Raw genomic sequence first — 21,077 nt, forward strand, 5'->3', positions numbered from 1 at the left:
TATTTCACATTAGTTACCCATAATTGCTCATAATTAACATTGTTCTATTTACTAACTTCTGTATCACAACTGACGTCATACAAGACACTGATGACGTCACATTTTATTTATTTGTTTTACACACTTTCAAGGCCTAGTGGACTCAAAAGAAAGAAGTGGTGAAAGTATACAATATATGCAGTGCCGGGCAAGAATAGAAAGTCAAACTGTAAGACACTTTGAACGGTGATCTTGAATTAGTGGTGTCACAAATTGAGACTGTGGAGGCGGGTAGGCGATTTCATGCAATGGTTGTTCTTGGCAAAAAGGAAGAATGGCACAATTATTTTGTGTTTATGGTCGATGCGAGACGAGATAAAACTTGGTGTGGCGAAAATATTTTCTTTAATAGTGGGTGTGCGGATAAAAGTATTTTCTTTAAGAGAAGGGTTAAAGTAGCATATTCTATGAAATAGACACAGGCGAAAGTATCTACAACGTAACCAAAGGTCAGGTAGACCTCGTGTTCTTATCATGAAGGTTACGCTAGAATGACGTGAAAATTTGAGCGAATAAAACAGGCGGCGTGCTTCTGAGTGCTTTCTGAATACATTCAAGGGAAATGGGAAGATTGGAATGAGCAGGGTCTCGTATGCATTGTTGTTGCAGAGAACGCCAGCTTTTCTACCTGAAAGGACATAAAATGCTTTCGCATTAAAAATGCAATAGAAACACACGTTGTTCAATGCGCGGCCGTGTACACGTGGCCCATATTTATGCATCAATGCGTTCAACACCTTTCAGCCGTGAATTTAACATCCTTCTTCGAACAAAGTCACACCTTATATGAGGTATACACCCTTATGGTAGGGTGTTTTGACCGAGAAGGGCGGTAAGAGGATGTGCACATGGGTGTAAATGCAGAAAACACGCCTTTTAACACCCATAAGGGTGTTAAATATTTAGAGTGTACGCCGTGTAGTGCAAATACGAAAAACTGTGAACAAACGACGATGTTCTGAATTACCGAGGTTGAATCTTAATTGTAGCCGCTGAGGTCTTGAGGCCGTTACCGCTGCAACGAACTCTCAGGGTTTTGCTAGTTTGGAGGCAATAATTTTAGAAGTGTGCGACCAAATTCATGGGCGTTACAGTTACGGTTGTGCCTTAACGTATAAAAGAACGTTATGGTAAAAAAGTCTGGAAGAACAGCGATTTCATGCGGCGTGTTTCATGGTGCGTGTCTCCTAATTGCTTTCATTCTGAAGGTTATTTACAAGAGGATACGTCTTGCAAGATAACCGGCTGCAGTTCGTAAAATGCTATATGTACCGTAAAGTAATATAATTCAGAAGTAGTGATTGTTTTAATTTGTTGAATATGTCTTTCGATTTATCGTGCACATGGTGTCCGCGTCTCTGAATAATTTCACTGAAGAACTACATGTATGTTACCTGCCACAGATAATTTTAATCACCGAAAACATTAAATATATTAACCCCGTGTAGCGTTTTTGAGCTCACTACACGCATGCTTACCTTATATCTCAACAGGCTAGTACGCAGAGTTTTAGCACAGTCTTCGCAACGCACCCTTGAATTTACGTACCAGTGGATCACAACAACAATGCTTTATGCACTTTATATTTCTGATTCCAGATGAAGCTACCAAAAGAATGCCACAATGCTGCTTCATAATTCGCACGACGCAAAACGGAAAAATCAAAAATAAAACTTGATGTGTTAATATCGCCTAAAAACGCAGCATCCATATTGAAGGTGTATGCATGTTTTTAGCAAGGACTGCTATAAAACTAATGTAAATCACTTAATTGAATCACGTACGCACACAGGTACACATCAGAGGGTGACGCAGAAACACAGGAATGAGCCGCGAATAGTACGGACATTGCGGTCCAAAATGTTTGTTTGCCAATTGGGGCGGCAAATTGCACTTTTCATCTTTGTGTTGTGATCAACTTAAAACAACACTTGTATGCAAGTTCGAGAATACCTCGAGTGTCTGGGAAAAAAGTCCCTTGGGAAAGTTGCGAAATCGTGATGCGGCCGCTTTCCGCCATGTTTAGCAGTGTTCCGAAAATACCCAGTCTCAACAGGTTCTTATATATAATATTCGGCGGCATGTTAGGCGCAAATTGTGTAAAAGATTACCTTGTTACAGTTAACTGGACGTCATGCAAATAATTACTAACCTCGTTTTCTACCCATCTTCATGTGAGTTCCGAGGTGCATGGGGTGTCACATTGTTCATATTTTGTAAAAAATAGAATGCAGCTTATGGTTAAACTATATGCACACTTGAAGATATCTGGCCTAATTACTCGTTGTAATCATTTAGGTTTGCTAGGACTAATGAGCACTATGAGTGCGCTTTGCGAACAGTGAAGAAGTTATCGAGCAGTCCTGGGAGAAATACAATAGTTACCGAGATAGGTGTAGTCACCTTTGCAGTCAATGTGCGTGCGGAAGTTTATTCCATGTAGATAAGTTGCAGCTTCAGTAAAAGAGAGTGAGACAGAGAGAGAAAACATTTATTTGGACCATCGAGGTGGTTGCTTTTGAGGAAGAAAGTTTGTAACAAAGCGCTCGAAAGGGTTGTGCGGCCGATTTTCGCATTTCTCACTGTCCAAGGGGAACTGGGCGTCACACAAAGTTTACATTCGTTGCATATGGCAGCAATGAAAGAGTAAAGGATGCGGAAAATAAAATTTGTGACTTAAGTACGTAGGTTGCAAATACTAATTAAAATTTTTATTTTCATTGAAGTTGAGCTGAACAAAAGACGTGTGCTGCTTTAGGCTTTGGGATGTACACTTTTCTATTTTCTTCTTTTTTAATTCTCTTAGCGATGACATTCTTCGGTAAGTACAACTATGGTTAATTTTGGTGTGGTAATGAACAGTGAAGCCGAAAATATTTTCTCGTTTCAATCTTCGCGCAGAATCTAGCTTTTCTGTATTCCTTAATGAACCGCTTTGCTGAAATAAATCAATGTCTAGCCTTGTGTATCGCATGGTTTACCGTGTAAACTTCTATTCAGCTGTCTAATAAGATGTATGCAAATTCAATGTAAGGTTCGTTTTAGTACAACACAGCACACGCATAAAAGGAAGGTAAAAAATGACGACACGGCGCTCTGCCGTCATTAATGATGCCATTTATAACTTTCTTTCTGACATATCCTTTTTTTGACACTCATAGCTAATATAATTTATAAACACGCCAGACAATTGACAAGAGAAATTGCTGAGGCTTACAGTATAAAGATTAGGGACATCTATCAACGAACCGTCTATCGTTATTCATGACCAGGAAAATCGTTACCTATGTCAATTTTAATTATTCGTCAGTTGGTCGCAGTTGCCTCGATGTATCTCTGTGTCTCGTGCATGTCATGGTTATGAACTGGTACTTAAATGCAGGGTGTCCCACATAACTTGAGCCACAGTTTTAAAATAAAGGCACTCCGGACGCGAGTAGAACCAAACCCATAATGTTGCTGCTGGCCTAGAGTTACTCAGGCTATATGATTTTTTTTTTTATTTTCCACTTAACTAACCGGTTACCTATGTTTAATTAATCAACTTTTTAAGTATTGGCTACAGACCCCAAGTGTGAAACGCAAAGTCGTAGAGCACCTTGAGAAACTTCGCAATAAGTTGTTTCCAACACGATAATCGTACGTGGGTCTTTTTTTCCGCGTTCCAAAGAAAGCCCACGAAATCTGAAAAAGTACCACGTGACGGGGGCTTGCGCACTGTTATTGTGCTGCTCTCAAGCGTGCGATGGTTGAACAAGGTCAACTGCAGCGAGACTGGCCCGCGACAGGGCTTCATGCGTAGTGTAGGTATCTGGGCATGCGGCTCTTATCGCATGACAGTGCAAATGCGTGCTGCCGGCTGAACGTATTCATTCTTAAAAAAAGCAACAAAAACCCGCAAGATGATCTCCGAGGGAGATCAGTTCTTGTGCGTGAGTATGATGGAAGCAAGAGAGAGTATTGTGAGCGGGCACGCCTGAAAGTAAAGTACCAATCTTAAGAGGCAGAAGTGGTTGCATTAGTTTTAGACACTGTGGAGTACGACTTTCTGCTGTCTCGTCCGTACATGAAGTTGTTGAGACTAAATGTTTAGTGGGACGATACGGTGTCTGTTCATCAAGAGGCTGACCATACAGAGACGGGACAAAAAGAAGGCCACCTACGGATGCTGAAGAAAGACACTGTACTTCCTCAACTCTACCTCGAACTGGCATGCTTGAAGGATAAAACCAATAAAAACAAAGTTCGAAGCGCCATTTCACCTGTCCGGCAAAACAGTTGTGAGAAAAAGTCATGCAACTTGACGAGAGAAAAGAAGGCGTGGCTAAAAGAAGAGCTACAAGATATGTTAGATGCTAATGTAATTCGCCCGTCGGAGTCTCCCTTCGCTTCGACCTATCACCATTGCTCCAAAGCAAGACGGCTGCTGGCGGCTATGTACGGATTACAGCGCAGTAAATAACCGAACCCTGTTGATTCCTTTTCCAGTGCCAAGGATAGACACTATTATCGATGAAACTAGAGGCTGTACCTGCTTTTCTCGCATAGACTTGTGCAATGGCTTCTGACAGGTGCCACTGCAAGAAGACCCCAAGCAATACACTACATTTAGAATTCATTTGGCGTATACGAATATAATCGCCTTCTTTTTGAATGGAAAAACGCATAAGTTGATTTAAAAAGATGATGTACACTGTTTTGAATCCCTACATTGGACGCTTCTGCAATGTTAACGTGGACGACATTATCATCTACTCTAAATGTGAAAAGTTGCACGAGGAACCCCTGGGTCATATTCTGGCCGTGTTATCTGATGCTAAGCTAATAGTTAATTTTAAGAAGAGTTAGTTTTTCAAAAGTGAGGTGACATTTCTAGGCAGAGTTTTGGACAGAACAACGAAGAATAAGAAAGAAGAATCAGTAGCTCACATACCAAAAATAGCAAAGTTATACGATGTACACTCACTTCGCGTGTTTCTAGGCTTGGCGGGCCATTTCAGAGCATTCATTCAAGATTATGCTCTCAAAAGTCGCTGTCTGACAAGGCTGACTCAGAAGGATGTTCCCTTTTGTTGGACAGAAGAATGAGATAACGCCTACCGAGAATTGGTCCGAATAATTTATTCTGATCCTGTCTTGTGCTTACCAGACATTGCGCTGCCCTTCGAGTTGAATAACGATGCTTCTCACTATGGAACGGGAGCAGTCTTACGTGAGAGATACTTCACGCCCACCATACTAACAGCTTCGTGTAGTTGGATACTACAGCTACACATTTAGCAAAACTGAATTGAACTGTACCAAAACAGGAAAAGAAGCTCTCGCCGCTTTAAAAGCCGTCCGCTACTTCCGTTCATATTTGGAAGGTGCAAAGTTCAAGCTGTACGCAGACCATGGAGCACTAACGTACACATTGAAGATGGCCGAACTGAGAGGAAAGATAGCCCATTGGGTGGGTGAACTGCAGCAATTTAATTTTGAATTAGCTCATCGTCTGGGAGCTTCTCTGAAGGACGCTGATGCAATGTCACGATTAGCCATTATGCTCCCAGACAATCTTGAAGAGGCAAATGCTGCAAGAATATGGGAAGAAACCGAGGTTTTGCTACGTACTAACAATGGGCGAGTTGCCGTTCCTACTTCCTTGGTTCCAAAAATATTAGGACCGTACCATGAGAGCCCCGAATCAGGAGGCTATGATGGCTTTTGGAGAACCTACATGAAATTGACAAAAAGGTTCTCGTGGCCTTGTATGAAGCAAGAAACAAAACACTATGTTTTATCATGTCATAAGTGCCCGATTAACAAAGAAAAATTTAAACAACCGACGCAAAAAATTGCTATACCACAATATTCTAACACGCTATTTGAGATGATTCATCTAGACTTTGCGGAACTACAAAGAAAGTCTGAAGGAGCTAAGACACAAACGTTCCTGTTATGCATTGATTAATGCACCAGGATGATTGCAGCAAGACCTGGTAAAGAAGATGCTAACAGCGTAATTTCATTTTTGAACAGAAAAATGTTTGACAGTGTAAAATGAATTGTCTGCGACAATGGACCTGCTTTCCGAAGTTGTCAGCTACAGGAATGGGCTGAAAAGCTTAGCATCAAGTTACGGTTGACTGCGCCCTATCATCCCGCAACAAATGGGCTAGCTGAAAGGGCTACCACGTACATCAAATATTACATTAGCATGTATGCAGCATTCCCAGGTGGTTGGAAGTGTTATCTGGAAGTGGCAGTAGACCCCCACAACCGCTCGTATGCAATTGTCCAGGGACGCACTCCTCTATTCGCTGTAACTGGGAGGCCACTTTATCTGCCTGCGGATATAAGCGTCGAGATTGCCAACAATATAATGCTCACAGAAGCAGCAAGAACTGGAGATAGTAGATCAAGGTATCGTGAAAGAATGAAGAGAAATTTCGATAAGAGGCAAAATACAAAGTTACCAACACTCGACGTCCGCGACTTCGTACTGGTAAAAAGAAGGCCAAGCCAGAACGCGGCCTATAACGGACCATGTCGTGTGATCAAGACAGCAAGTCAATCAGGGAACGTAAAGACAATATGGTACATTGGTCCCAATGACACCATGGAATCCGCCCCTATTAGGAATATATTTAAGTATTATTCCGGTAGGGATGCAAACAATGCTGGGGAAAAGAAGCAATTTCATGACGGCCGGCAAATAGAAGTTGAAACGAAACAAGGGGCAGGGGGAGAAAAGAGAATAAAGAAGAAGTGCAATAAACAAAATGGAGTCTGTGTGTGTTTTGATGCGACTAAGTACAGTTTTAGAACAACTTTGACACTCAAAATTCAGCACCCATACTACGAACACTTGCATGTGCATCTCAAGAAAACTTTCACAGAATATCCGTCTCCATGTCATCGCTCAGGATTGAAGTTTTATCTCGTTTCTTCCTAAAGGTCCCAGTCGGCCTCAGTGTTTCAGAGGCACGCAATATCGCCATTGAGTTCGGATGCGTACTTGGGTGCCAGCGTTGAAATAACTCAACTGGGAGCCTGCTATGTCCACATAAGGCACTTCGAGCCAAAATCGTATCCGTCCTTTCCTCATTGGAGTACGCCATATCTGCTGCTCAACGTTGATCACGGCCAAATAGCGTTGCTGTGGAGAACACTCAGGGATTCGGGCGCCTGAGGAGCACTAGATATATTGCAGTTCGCTGGGATTGGTTCAAACGAGGTGCATAGGGCCTGGTCTACATCCGGTAAACTGAAACATCCCGCGGCCGCACTCTCTCAGGGACTCGCGTACAAGTCACGGTGCACAAGTGTGAACCCAGACGCGGCCACGCAATACTGCAACCACGAAGCGATGCGCGTGCGAGGTGCGAGATCAAAAAAGAACGACTGGTAAACAGTAAGTGTGAGAAGGAGAGCAGACGGGGCCAGTGCAAGAAGAGCCATGTTCTGAAGAAGACAGGCGTAACCTTCCTTGCATATAGCCAAGGTTTCTTTTTTTTACCATGACTTAGTTTGTCTCCGTGTGATTTATTCGCTCTCAATCGAGCCCCAAGGTTTCAAGTTGCAGCAACAGCGTTCAATTCGAAAACTACTACAAGGTCATTTGTGTACAAAGGCAAAGTTCTAGCAGCCGTCATCGCCTTCCATCGCTGCCACGGCCTTCGCCCTGTCCTTCTTTCGAGCAGCAGTGCGGCTTTCATCTTTTGTTTTTCGTGGCCTTAGACGCTTTATCGCTTCGGCACCGCTCTACCAGCAGCACGCATCTGCGCCGTCATGTCATAAAAGCCCCGTGTCCAGATACTTACAATAGGTATGACGCCCTGTCGCGGGCCAGTCTGGCTGCAGCCGACATTGTTCACCCATTGCACGCTTGAGAGCAGAACAGTAACTGTGCGACAGCACCCCCTCGCGAGGTATTTTTTATATTTCGTGGGCTTTCTTTGGAACGTGGCAAAAAGGACCATGTATGATTATCATGTGGAAACAATTCATTGAGAGGTGTCTGAAGGTACTCTACAATTCTGCGTATCAGACTTCGGATCTGCAGCCCATAGTTAAAATTTTGATTAATTAAACATAACTAATCCTTTAGTTAAGGGGAAAATAAAAGGTAGGCTGAGTAACTCTAGGCGAGTGCCAACATTATTTATTCGGTAGAGTTCTCGTCCAGAAAGCCTTTCACGTTTAAAACTTTGGCTCAAGTGATGGGGGACAGCCTGTATATGTTAGACATATCTTCAATAAATATACTTGAGAGAAAACAGCGCCGTGTCGTCGTTTCTTGCTATCATTTTGTGCGTGTCTTGTGTTGTGCTGTAAGAAACCTTACAATGAATCCTAACCAACTGCCCAACTTGCCGTCTTGATGCTGTGTATGCTAACATTGAATCAGCTAATAAAAAGAAAGGCTGCGAAATACGTGGACCGCGCCAACGCTGTCCTGTTAGCAGAAGGCTTCCTCCTACTGTAATACCTCTGGTATACTTAAATATTTAATAGCGAAAACTACTGCTCAGTTTTATGCTTACTGGCTCCATGAGGTTATTTGGAATGCCAAATTTTGCTACATACTCTAATCATATAGTACCAGCAGGGCGATTTTCTGGAGTTTATAAGATGCAACCATAAATACAAACAAAGCCAGCGGGCATGTGTGCGCGTTGTGCGTGCGGCAGCGGCACTCTCAAAGAAGGTTTGATACAACTAAGTCTACCAAGTGAATGACTGGATGACGACATGAAAGCGCGCAAGCAATTAGCGCTACTGTTGAATGATCCTGTACTCCTACACTCTTAAAACAATTGCACCCTTTGGACTGCATATTTACCACACAACAATATTCGTCATTTGTCTTATCCGCACTTCCTTTCTATAACGCTGCGAGCCCGATACTTCCAAGTCACGAACGGCATGCGCGTTGTCAGCATAACGGAGCCTTCTCGACAGGAAAGTAACGAGCGCAGCCTTTTCAAGAAAGGAAATGCTGGCAAGACAGATAATGATTATTTTTGTGTGGCCCAAAGGGTGCAAAGACCCCAAAGGGTGCAAACATTTTATAGACTGTAAGCCCTAAGCCCTAAGCTGCACATTCCTTCTGCTCGCAGCTTCACGCAATAACTTACTCAGTGCACCAGTGAACAATTAATTCAATGCCTAGTCGGTTTTACAGGGTTGCCAAACCGGCCATCTAAAACACTCGGTTCTTAGTAGCTGTTGCTGCGGCGAGAAACACGGGAGTGCGCTTAGGGCGCATTGATATTTTCTTTCCGACATTTAGCACGGAAATCGAAGCACCGCGAAGTATCGCCAGTGCCTCTATTTCCTGGAAACGAGTAAAGTTCTTCCATTCTTTGTGACGGTGTGTAATTACTGATAGGATGTCATGAGGAAGAGAAATGGGGACGCTGGTATCTCTTCATTGCACTCATTCAACAGCCAAGTACTCCTGAACGAGAAGTGGCCAGACGCTGAAATTGCTAGCCTATCTCAGCCTGGTCCATTATTTACTAATGTTCTAAAAGTGAATGCCTTATCTTCGCTGAGGTGGCCGTTAAATAAAAAATAGAAAATTTTCGAGCGTTCTCGTTCTCGTTCAATACCTGTGTCGACATTCGTGCACACGTTTTCTACCGTACATCTCATGCTATCGTCTCGAGGCATTGAAATCTCGCTGGTTTGTCAAGCTGATTTACCCTGTTTTCAAAGGAGCTCACTGTATCTCGGATAAGGCGGCCCTTAAAATATAGCTGCGAACAGCTCGAGAGATGTTTTCACAACCTGTGCACACATTTGTGGACATGACGTTTTGGCGTAAATGTAGTCTTGATATTTACATTCCGGCAGCTACCGAAATAGCGTGAAAATAAAGTTTTACAGCCAGATAATAAGTTCCCTTCCACTTTCCTTAGCAGTGCAAAGGCTAACACGAGGCGTCCTTCGATTTGGCAGCGTTGGTAGAAGACACTGCATCATCCTCTTGTCCGTTGGAAATGACGGCGAGCAGAGGGCGATGGGCAGAGAAGTGCCTTACATCGGCGGAAGACATAAAGTATCTAATTTCGCTGACAAAGATGTGGCCGAATACTGCACGTGGACTGCCACTGAGTACCATTTCAGAAAAGCCAGCTCGACACCCCAGGCTTCCCTTATGGATTCCAGAAACCAGGGCCAGTAGTGACAAAACATTCGTACGCTAAATGCTGTCGTGCCTGCCAATAGTGATATACGACATACTGTTAGCGAAGGTGATCAGCCAATGAAAAACAGCACTTACGAACAAAAAGCTTTGTGAATTCAGCCCCAAGTGTTTTGGGGCTTTGAGCCGTCGAAGTAGAAGTAACCGCAGGCCGCGAGTGCCCTGTGGTGTTCGCGAATGTTGTCGTCAGAGTGCATTAACCCGTTATTTGTCTAAGCTATCAGGTACACGGGCATCAGTCGCCACACCATCTTCTTGGTCACTCTGGGGACCAAGTATGCTGCGGCGAATGCCATGTCTTGCGTGTTGTTTGTGACGTGGCCTACGGAGAGGTCTATGACACCGCTGTGCACAGGCATATCCTTAAGGTGGGCCGATAGGCGCAGCATGGTGCCTTGAATTGTGAAACGGCCCACGGAACCTTTCCACCGGCAAGGTGACAAGAACTAATCAATAGAGGATAGGTGAGACATCCACTCAAGAGTAGCAAATTGCTGCTGAAGAAACCCATAGGGCTTCCTCGGTAGAAAACCCTCGTAGTTGAAGAAAAAGGGGGAAGGCAATAGGCAATAGTTTGACGTAATAGCTCTGAGGAAACCCGTAGGGTGGAGAGAAGTACTTTGTATCTCCTTTGCTTGGAGGTGTTGATGAATTCGACTTTGCCCTGCCATCTGCTAGCCACCCAGTTAGCTCAGATGGTAGATCGGCTGCCACTGAAAGGCGGTGGTGCCGGGTTCGAGTCCCTGACCAGGACCAGTTTTTCAACTGCGAGGGTTTTTGTTTCCAGGAGCCCCTATGGGTTTCCTCTTTAGCAATTTGGTACGTTGGGTTGGATGTCCCATTTTCTCTTTATTAATGATGAATGCTGTTTAGAACTGTTTAAAGGACCTCTGAAGGACCTTTAAAGGATGTAGAGAATTATATAAGATTCTTTCACCAACCTGTGATTCATTTCATGCTTCTGACAGGAACAACCGAAACAGGTAAGACAGCTACAACTTTTCTCACAATGCTTCCATGTTCCGTAAACAGCCCAAGGGTTCTCTTTCAGGTTCCGTTCATGGCAAGGAAAGCATGACGTATTCGCCTATTTGAGAGTCGCACAAAATCAGACACGAAAATATAGGCACGTCAGAAAGTTAAGAATTTCATTCTGATTTATGGTTGATGCCTGAATTTTACCGTTTACCTGTTTCTACAGCATGGATTCTTTTTTTTTTTGGCGCTAACTTACTGCTCGCCAGATGCAGGGCCCGGCATTAGGTTGCCACCCTTATTGGTAGTATTCTTGAAAATACAGAGGAATGTTGCTAAGATAAAGCCGTACGCGAGTAAGGTTACACGCAAGTAAGCTTACACTGTAAACACATTATAGGAAGGAATCTGGTACTTCGATAGAATTTACAAAAGCGAATTATTCGTGCCTGCTGCTGACGTTGCTAGCAGCAACTGAGAAGAGCTTCCGTGGCCTTCTATGATACCGTTCAATCATTTTTGCTTTCTGATCCTGCAAAGTGGCACAGGATGAAAAAACGAAATTTTGCACTCAGTCAGGCGTGCGGAGGCAACAAATGTCTTGCGTTTTCAATGGCTCATTTTCTACACATATTCTGACGCGAGAGCATCGCGTGCCCCATGGCGAGAAAACGCGGCGTCGCCGGCGTCGCCACCATGCGATCGTACCAAAAATGGCGGATAGCGCAGCGTAAGAACTCGGCATAAATCATCGGACATACGCTAAATTTCTCAGGCGGTTTGCTGTAAACAAATTAAATCAATTAGCGTGAAAAGAAAATTCGGTAAATTTCGATCTTGGTAAGAATCGAATCCGCGCCTCTGCTGTGCGGAACGTCCGCGCTTCCCTGACATCACATGGGCTCGACGGTTCTGGTTGATCAAGGTGTCCCTAGTGCGCGCATAACTGGGCCCGTGACGGCGCAGCCAATGAGCAAAGTGCGTTGCCGCTCAACGGCAGTTTGAGTGATCGGCTCTTCACATGAAAGCGGGCACTTTCAGGTGCTCTGTACGGTATGATTTGGCCTTACGATACGGCAGTTATAACACAGGGGAGAACCTGCGTTCTAACTGCGTTTTGATTTCATGAAAGAGGCTATAATGCTTTCGCATTTCCGCGTGAAGGAAGTATTAGGTGCGTCGGCCGATTTTTAATATTTTAGCGGCAATATGCTCAGCCTTAATTCTGCAGAGAAGAAATGTAAATATTATCTATTAAGTCCTTTTCGTCATTAGTGCAGCAAAATAGCTTTCGCACCTAAACGAATTAGCAATTCTCCGTCATATTTAGCTTTTTCCTTAATAAAGCATAATTAACATATTTAAAAATGACAGACGTAAAGTTTTAAACCAATAAAGGCACCACCAATGGCGGCACATAATGAATTCTGTTTCACATTTCCTTGCACAAAGGAAATCAACAATGAACGATAGAGCCACACACCATCCCGGCGGTGTGGTGAAATGGAAGTGGTTTACATGCCACGATATTTTCAGTTAAGTTTAATTGTTCTATACATTCTACGTTCCTAATTCCATTACGTCAAGACTTCAGCTACTTGCGCTGTATCTATAAATAATCACAAATGCACCATAAAGTTCACCATCTAAAATTTCCTTTTTCAACAACTTATGAATATATTTGTGCAAATATGCCACCCTAATTCTAAATAAAAATTTACACTCCGTAACAGAGCACAACTGTACTTTATTAGGCAGTAAAATACTTGAAATCCCATTATTGCTCTCTAGACCCGTCGTCGCAGCACACAGTAAGTATGCATATTGCTGGTCATTCATATGGCGCTGATAACTGCTTCGGCACTGCTCACAGTGTAGCTTTCTAGAGCGAAAATTACGTCTGTCGCAAAGAATGGAACTCTTTTTAATCGCGCGAGCAGCATGGAGGGCAGGGAAGATGCGCAGGACACTTATAAAGTATTGATTGCATTTCTGAGCAGAATTTCGGCCACAAATTCAAAAGGTATTGTACCTGTCCGCAACGCAACTAAGTGAGCAGGTTAGGATGTGGAGTCAGGCAATGTGGGTGCCTATTCGCAACTAAGCGCTATACTTCCTACTACTGCTACTTCCAGTGGCCAAAATATTCATATATACACTTTTGTGCCATGTGGAATGAAAAATAACACTTGTTTCAGGGGTACAAATAGGAACCTTGGTGTTTTGCGTCGTGGGTAATCGAAAATGCTGTAGATCCTTACACTACAGCGTCACTCATGGTGAAGCGGCAGGACGTTAAAATTCTTCACTCGATGATTTTACCAATTTTGTGGCTCAATATACGAATACGAAATGTGGTGCAGAACCTGTGTGCTGTTCCCCGTTAAGGCTTTTATTTGCGAACAGTGAATATTAGGCACAAGCAGTGTCTTACAGTTGATGTGGATTCTCTGTTTCTCGCACAAAAAAGGATTTGTCGCTGAGACAAGAAATAGTTGGCGTGCAACCGTAGGACAGTCTCTTCGTGGTGAACACCGTGTGGCCATAGGTAACATTCACAATGTGTGTTCAAATATCAAAATATCAGTTGTAATGTAGAAGTAAAAGCACAATTCTCAATTTTACCTATGAAACGGGAATAGGAAACTGCTTTGTGGTCAGCATACCAAACAGTTGTACTCCTATAGTATTCAGTTTATATAGTGCTGTTCTTTCACTGCTGCGAATAAATTCGTCCTATACTAATACCGGCAATAAGTTTGTACTCCTTGTTTCTACGACATTTGGTACTTGCCTAAAAAGAGAATGTGTTAATATCTCACATTATAGAGGCTAAATAGAGCGCTTCTCAAATACAATTATAACCAGTTTGTGAATTGTATGAGTCAACCTTTTTTCAAGGCTGCATACAAGTGAAGAAAACAGCGGTGAAACATTTTGGTCCTCGAAAATTGCTCCCTTTTTTATAGTGCATCACCACACCGGCCTTGACAAAGTAGCAGCTGCGTGCAAATGGAGTATTTTTTAGTGCCATTTACTGACTGAAATTCCATCATATATAATCAGTCTTTTCCGCGTATGTAGACAATGAACATCATCGCAGCAGGGCACCGCAATAATAGATAAACAAAGCCCGCGCGGTCTATCCTGAAGCCGTAATATTTTTATGAGACAACGGGTTGTTGCATCACATGTGAGTTCGTTTCATACAAACCCATTTAGAGTTTGGTTTTTGGTTCTCTGGTGCTCTGCTCTCCTTTTAAGTATGCGCGCTGGAGCTTACCATCTGCAGGGTAGCTCCCTTTTTGCGCAGTGCTTCGTGCCTGAACTAGTCAACAGTGAACTTTCCAGCTTACATAAGCTGTGAGCACTGAAGTAGTGCAGATATAAAGAATTGCACCAGAAAGCGACGGTGCTGCGACATACGATCTGCTTGAAGCATTCGAAGGACACCAAACGCCATTGGTTTGCCTTCACAGATACGTTGCAACACGCTAATGTTCACTAAGATAAGCGTAGTCACCACCTGATGGACATTGGCTGAGCAACGCACAGCGTAAATGGCGCTTGAAGTCGCCTGCTAGCTACGTATTTAAATGTGCACATAATGTGTGCATACCCTGGAGATAGTGCTTGTTTTGTTGTTACAGCGCAGTGCTGCTGGTTTGCTTTTTCTTCGATGTAGAGAAGGGGTTTGACTTGTGCTGTATTCCTAACAATGAAAAAAAAATACTAGAAACTGCACGTCGTGCCATCATATCAACGCAATCATCGCGAGCTTATGGCGAAAAAACGTGTCACCAATGTGGACGAGAAAATAAAAAAGGTCAACCTTCCTGGTACATGTGCTTACATGCAGAGAAATTCGCGGCATTAAAGCTTATGCAATGTTGCATATTCATCTAATATTTTTCATTGCTTTCACTATTTCCTTCGTTGATTTGTGAGACAGTGCGCATGTGTCACGGAGCCCAAATTTGCTTTATTCATAAGTATTTTCGTTCGGTTTATTTGCTCGCATGTGCATTGACGTTGTCTTTTCTCGCGCCGACTTTGACTGACATCACTTTTTTTTACCATGGGGTTAGGTAGGCAGATCACAACGACAACGCAACATATCACAAAGTGGCTAATTTTTGAATATATTGACATTAATTGCACACACACTGATAATTTTACTTTCTGAGCGGTAATTCTGGTTTCTTCACTCCTTAAGACGTACATTTTTATGCTTTAGAGATAGCTAAACCGATGCTACGCCAAACCTTGTAAGGTGAGCAAGGAAAGCAATGCCTTCAAAGAACATTCGGCGCAGCAACTGTTATTGCATTAAAAAGTCTCACTAGCTAGCACATACAGACTCAAAACAAGCACGATCCAGCCGTTAGTACGAAATCATGAAGTTAATGAAAATGTTAGGACATTTTACCTGTTTTGTTTGAAATTATGATCGAATCAGCTCACATCTGAGAAGACGGGGCAAGCGAAACAAATTTTATTTTGTATTGCTCCGTGATGGAACTTTCAAAATGAGAGGCAATATCTTCACCATTACTACAATATAATTTACAATCACCTAATTACAATTTTGCTAGGTAGAGTGGTAATCTCTCTTTCTGGAAATGAAGGATAAGCATGAGGTCTGCAGTGAATTTTAAAGAATATTCTACCGCAGGCTGCGTCCACCAGCACAGGCAGCTTTACGTATCCGGCATCGGGAACGGAGACAACGACGCTGGTTTCACGGCCGACTGGCCTCTGGACATCGGAATCGGTCGCCACCCGCGTCGTGGTGCCTCACGAAGGGGAACAGGAGCGCCGCGACGGGTGAGATGCCACAGTTGTTACGAATGTAGCAGCTCTAGTGAGCAGGAGGCCTACAGCTGTCGCATAAAGTTCTACATAACGCTAAAGCTTACTGCATCAACAAAATATGCGCAACGAAAATCAGGGGTGTTGTGAACCACAAGTGCTACTGATGTAGCCTGCGTTGAGTTCCAATAGGAAGGAGTTACAAACAAACACTCTTAACTGAGAATACGTTGAAACGCTAATCTTTCAGGAATGCATTAGAACCTGTGCTCAGCTTACTGTTAAAAATGTACCATGAATTGTCGAAACCTCAGCAGTCATGGAGGCATTACGGAATCAGGGTGTAGATGAGCCATATGTAAAAATGCTGGAAGATATCTATAGCGGCTCCACAGCCACCGTAGTCCTCCATAAAGCAAGCAACAAAATCCCAATAAAGAAAGGCGTCAGGCAGGGAGATACGATATCTCCAATGCTATTCACAGCTTGTTTACAGGAGGTATTCAGAGAACTGCATTGGGAAGAATTGGGGATAAAAGTTAATGGAGAATACCTTAGTAACTTGCGATTCGCTGATGATATTGCCTTGATTAGTAACTCAGGGGACCAATTGCAATGCATGCTCACTGACCTGGAGAGGCAAAGCAGAAGAGTGGGTCTAAAAATTAATCTGCAGAAAACTAAAGTAATGCTTAACAGTCTCGGGAGAGAACAGCAATTTACAATAGGCAGCGAGGCACTGGAAGTCGTAAGGGAATACATCTGCTTAGGGCAGGTAGTGACGGCGGATCCGGATCATGAGACGGAAATAATCAGAAGAATAAGAATGGGCTGGGGTACGTTTGGCAGGCATTCCCAAATCATGAACAGCAGGTTGCCATTATCCCGCACGAGAAAAGTATATAATAGCTGTGTCTTACCAGTACTCACCTACGGGGCAGAAACTTGGAGGCTTACTAAAAGGGTTCTACTCAAATTGAGGACGACACAACGAGCTATGGAAAGAAGAATGATAGGTGTAACGTTAAGGGATAAGAAAAGAGCACATTGGGTGAGGGAACAAACGCGAGTTAATGACATCTTAGTTAAAATCAAGAAAAAGAAATGGGCATGGGCAGGTCATGTAATCAGGAGGGAAGATAACCGATGGTCATTAAGGGTTACGGACTGGATCCCAAGGGAAGGGAAGCGTAGCAGGGGGCGGCAGAAAGATAGGTGGGCGGATGAGATTAAGAAGTTTGCAGGGACGGCATGGCCACAATTAGTACATGACCGGGGTTGTTGGAGAAGTATGGGAGAGGCCTTTGCCCTGCAGTGGGCGTAACCAGGCTGATGATGATGATGATGATTAATTGTGACAAAAGCAGTGAACTCGACTTTACCGACAGGAACCACACGTGTCCATCGAAAATATTGTCATCGGAATACGTAGACTTTGGAGCCATTGTGACGCGAAGAAACAACTGACATGCATAATTGTGTAGTTTTAACTAATGATCTGCCTGTGACGCGCGCACGACATATCTTTAGCAATTTTGCTTCTAATGCGTAGAATGGTTTCATACGTGAACGACAAGGTTATAAAAACCCATCCGACTCTGCATGGCAGGCAGGTAAAAAGGTTGGCAGCCAAGTCAGAAGTAACTAGTCTGAATTTGATGATGACTTCCATTTAAGAAATTAGTGTTTGATTATATACAATGTTAAACGCCCCCGAAATATAAGGCGAACAATGACATCAGCAGTTTGTCGTGTTGAAGGAAGTGATCACCTAAAAATGCACTCATAGGGTTACGGGACAAACACAAGTGCAAACTCCAGATGTTCATTGGCAGGAAGGGTCCGTACACGCATTTACCAGGCAATCCTGCAATTCAAGAGTTGACACTAGCTCTTGTTCTTGTCTCCTCTTTTTGTGTTCAATTGTCTCTCTAGCGTCAATTACACTTAGCAGTACTGCGAGGCCAACTAGACGTACAGCAGGTCCTTCCTGGTAAGTCGTTTTAAAGCTGTGCATTTTATGGCAGATATGACCACCTTGTTAGAGGGCGCTGATCTTTCTCATGCAACCTACTTTGGGCAAGTATGAGGGGAGGTAGTGATTGAAATATATCGTGAAAGTGCTTCGACAAAAGTTCTTTTGGCTTGGTATTCAATTCTCAGATACGAGGCGAAAAAAATCGCCAGGTTTCTTCATCATCATGATCATCACTTCAGGAGTACTCTTGGAAAGAATCAGCACGCAATTCTGAATGTCAAATTGAAAACTTCCAGTGTAGGTTGTGTAGGGGTGAGTGCATGAGGCAGAAGTTAATGACGGGTTGCGAATATAAAAATAATAAAATAGAGCATCAATAAATCTTATCAAGAATATTAAAATGAATATTCCGTAAAAATAAAAAAAATCCATGTCGAGAGCCAACATAGGGTAACAAATCTACACATACATTTTGTCGTTACCGTGCGATATTTGTGAAAACGTTTCTTTTTGCTTCATAGCACTGATGCACTTTCGTCGCCGCTTTCGTCAAACAAACTTCGTCACCACATGAGGTCTGAGAGTCAGCCTTCTTTTACCATTCACACGTTGTGAGAATCCTTCTGTACGCAATCAATTGTAGCATTTTTTCAACAATTCCGAATCCAAACGCTACCAAGATAACATCAACTGACGAGAAAGGGCCTTATATTTCTGAATATTTTCCATTTCACCCATATATTTGCAGTACCAGCGAAGGTATTCTTTTATTTTATGAAGAAATGCTTTTAATTTGCTTCTCCGCTTGCTTCTGCCACAGCTTGAATCAACGGTTTATTTCGTGGTAATAAAATATTTCTGCGAAGTTGAAGCAAATGCCTAAGTACAATTTCTTGACGGCAGGAAAAAAAACAAAGATATGAAAAATACGAAAAGAAAGATAGAAATAGGAAACGTTGCAGAATCTAGCCTAGACGATGACACTTTTGCTGTAAAATGTCGTCGCTTTACTTTCCTGTTTCATTCGGCTAACATTCATCAGACAGACATGACTCCGCCTAAGGGTAACGACGAAACTATATAATTTTACATTGACGATGAGATTGACATTGTTTGTTTCACAATATGCGTTTATAGAGAACATAGACAAAAGACCAGGACGGGAGAAAAGGTGGCTTATCTGCAGCTTGACGTGGGCTCAGGCCTTGATTTTAATGCGCAGAAGACATTTAGGAAAAAAAAAGAAACTACACGGCTTAGTATACATAGCAAAACGTCTGAAAACAAGGTATGCCTACCTGCATCCTCATGTATGTAAAGCTTTCAGGGTATGCATGGAAGCTCTACACATCTTAATTATAGATGAGACTAGGTATATATCAGACTTAGTGGTGAAGCATAGGTAAACAACTATAACTACAGACGTCAAAACGGGAAATGGTCTAATCATGCAAATACAAAAAAAAGAAAGCTTCGAGCACGTGATTAGAACTAGGGACCCCCCAATGACGAGAACAGCATGCCACAAAGCATTAGGAGAGCCGGCTCATAGCGTAGTATTTATGAGCTCTGGCGTAGTTAAGTTTCATCAGGGATAATGGAGGAAAGCGCGTCCTCATCCAGGGTAGTGAAGTGTCTAGGAAAAGGCACAGTCAGGGAAACATCAGTCGCCACATAACTCTCTCAACTCACGCATACCTGCGACGCTTGGGCAAATGCGAAAAAAAAAACGGACGCCAGTTGTCCTTCTTTGCCAGCATTACCAGATGATCCCGTAGGATCACTTAACCGGAAAGAGATAATTTCTCGACTTTTTTCCCTTTGATCTGAAGAATTGTCCCTCCGATTTTAGCCTGCGGGCCCCTTTTAGTCTTTCGGGAGCCGGTCTTCCGGGAGCCCTTAGAACGCTCGAGAAGGAGCAAGTGCAGACGCCATTAGTAAATAAAATACCTAACACGACGTTTCTTTGTATCACAGCACCAATAAGAAACACATGTTGATATCACGGATTCCAAAGATAATAACCGAAGGCAAAATAGAGCGTTGTCGGAAGGCTGGAGTTTAATAAGCCAGCAGCGTCAAAAGCAGTACTTTCTTCAAAGAGCACGTTATTTGCTCTAAATATTGCACGCACTCTTTGCCACTATGCGTAAGAAGCGCTCAAGCATGGCCTGAGGAAAGAATTTCCACTTAGGAAACTGTTGGCAAATATAGACTGCAACCCTTCAACAGCCACTTTATTGTGCGTGCCCTTTGCTTCATGCACCAGGCGACCCAGTGAATCGTATATCTAGCAGAGAAGGAGCCCGCTGACTTTCCACCTTCCGCCAGACTGCCTGTTTTAGTTCGGCCTCGTATTCCTCTCCCTTCCGTGCCGCTTGTCCGCGCTGCTTTGTGCACGTTATCTTTACACTCGGTCAGGCTGCAAGTTAGCGCGGGAAGTCCAGGCAATGCGGTCGTACTTGACGGGCCTTCCAGGGCGCAAGACGCCACTCTGGCGAGCGGCGCTGATTGTCGCACTTTAGTCTAGGGTTTTGTGGTTCCGTTTTTGGCGTAAGCTGCAGAATGCATCGTTTGACATTGCAAGAAAGGGAAATAACACGTGCCGTGCCATTGTAGTTATGGCAGAACAAAAAAAAACGCTACAGAAACTCTGACAGTTTATTGCTAATATGTAAGCATTCCTTGCTTCTGGTGCTACCTCGCTAATGCTTAATAATTTACCTAGCATAATTAGGGCTACGAATTGCTGCCAATCATCTATTACACTTTTAGAACGAATACATGTATTGACTTGACCAAATATGCATTTAGTTTGCAGATATAAGGCATCACGCCATGGACAGATCTTGCTGCGGTACTCGTGAAAGCGCTCTTATGCATAAAATGTGTATATGCTGCATCGTACTCTGCTTGTGAGCGACTGCAGCTGCCACGCCTTTAGGCACAGCTTTAGGCAGCGGGAACCGTGATGCCACCGTGGCATCGGGGAAGCGTGCTCGCCCGGACGCCTGGGGTCGATTCCCACCCAGAGCCGAGTGTACACTATTTTGTTTACAAAGCCATAAATTTACTTTT

General features: G+C 43.3%; 1 protein-coding gene across 1 annotated transcript in view; it reads left to right on the top strand.

Annotated features, from left to right (window-relative positions):
- The first annotated feature begins 15,890 nt into the window (after window positions 1-15,890).
- The window catches only part of LOC142559680 (uncharacterized), a 242,287-nt gene continuing 237,100 nt past the window's right edge, over window positions 15,891-21,077 (top strand). Inside the window, exon 1 of the mRNA XM_075671244.1 lies at window positions 15,891-16,036. The gene's annotated coding sequence lies outside the window, so the exon portion shown is untranslated. The remainder of the gene's footprint in view (window positions 16,037-21,077) is intronic.

This window comes from Dermacentor variabilis, chromosome 10 (genome assembly GCF_050947875.1).
Source record: "Dermacentor variabilis isolate Ectoservices chromosome 10, ASM5094787v1, whole genome shotgun sequence".
Taxonomy (NCBI): domain Eukaryota; kingdom Metazoa; phylum Arthropoda; class Arachnida; order Ixodida; family Ixodidae; genus Dermacentor; species Dermacentor variabilis.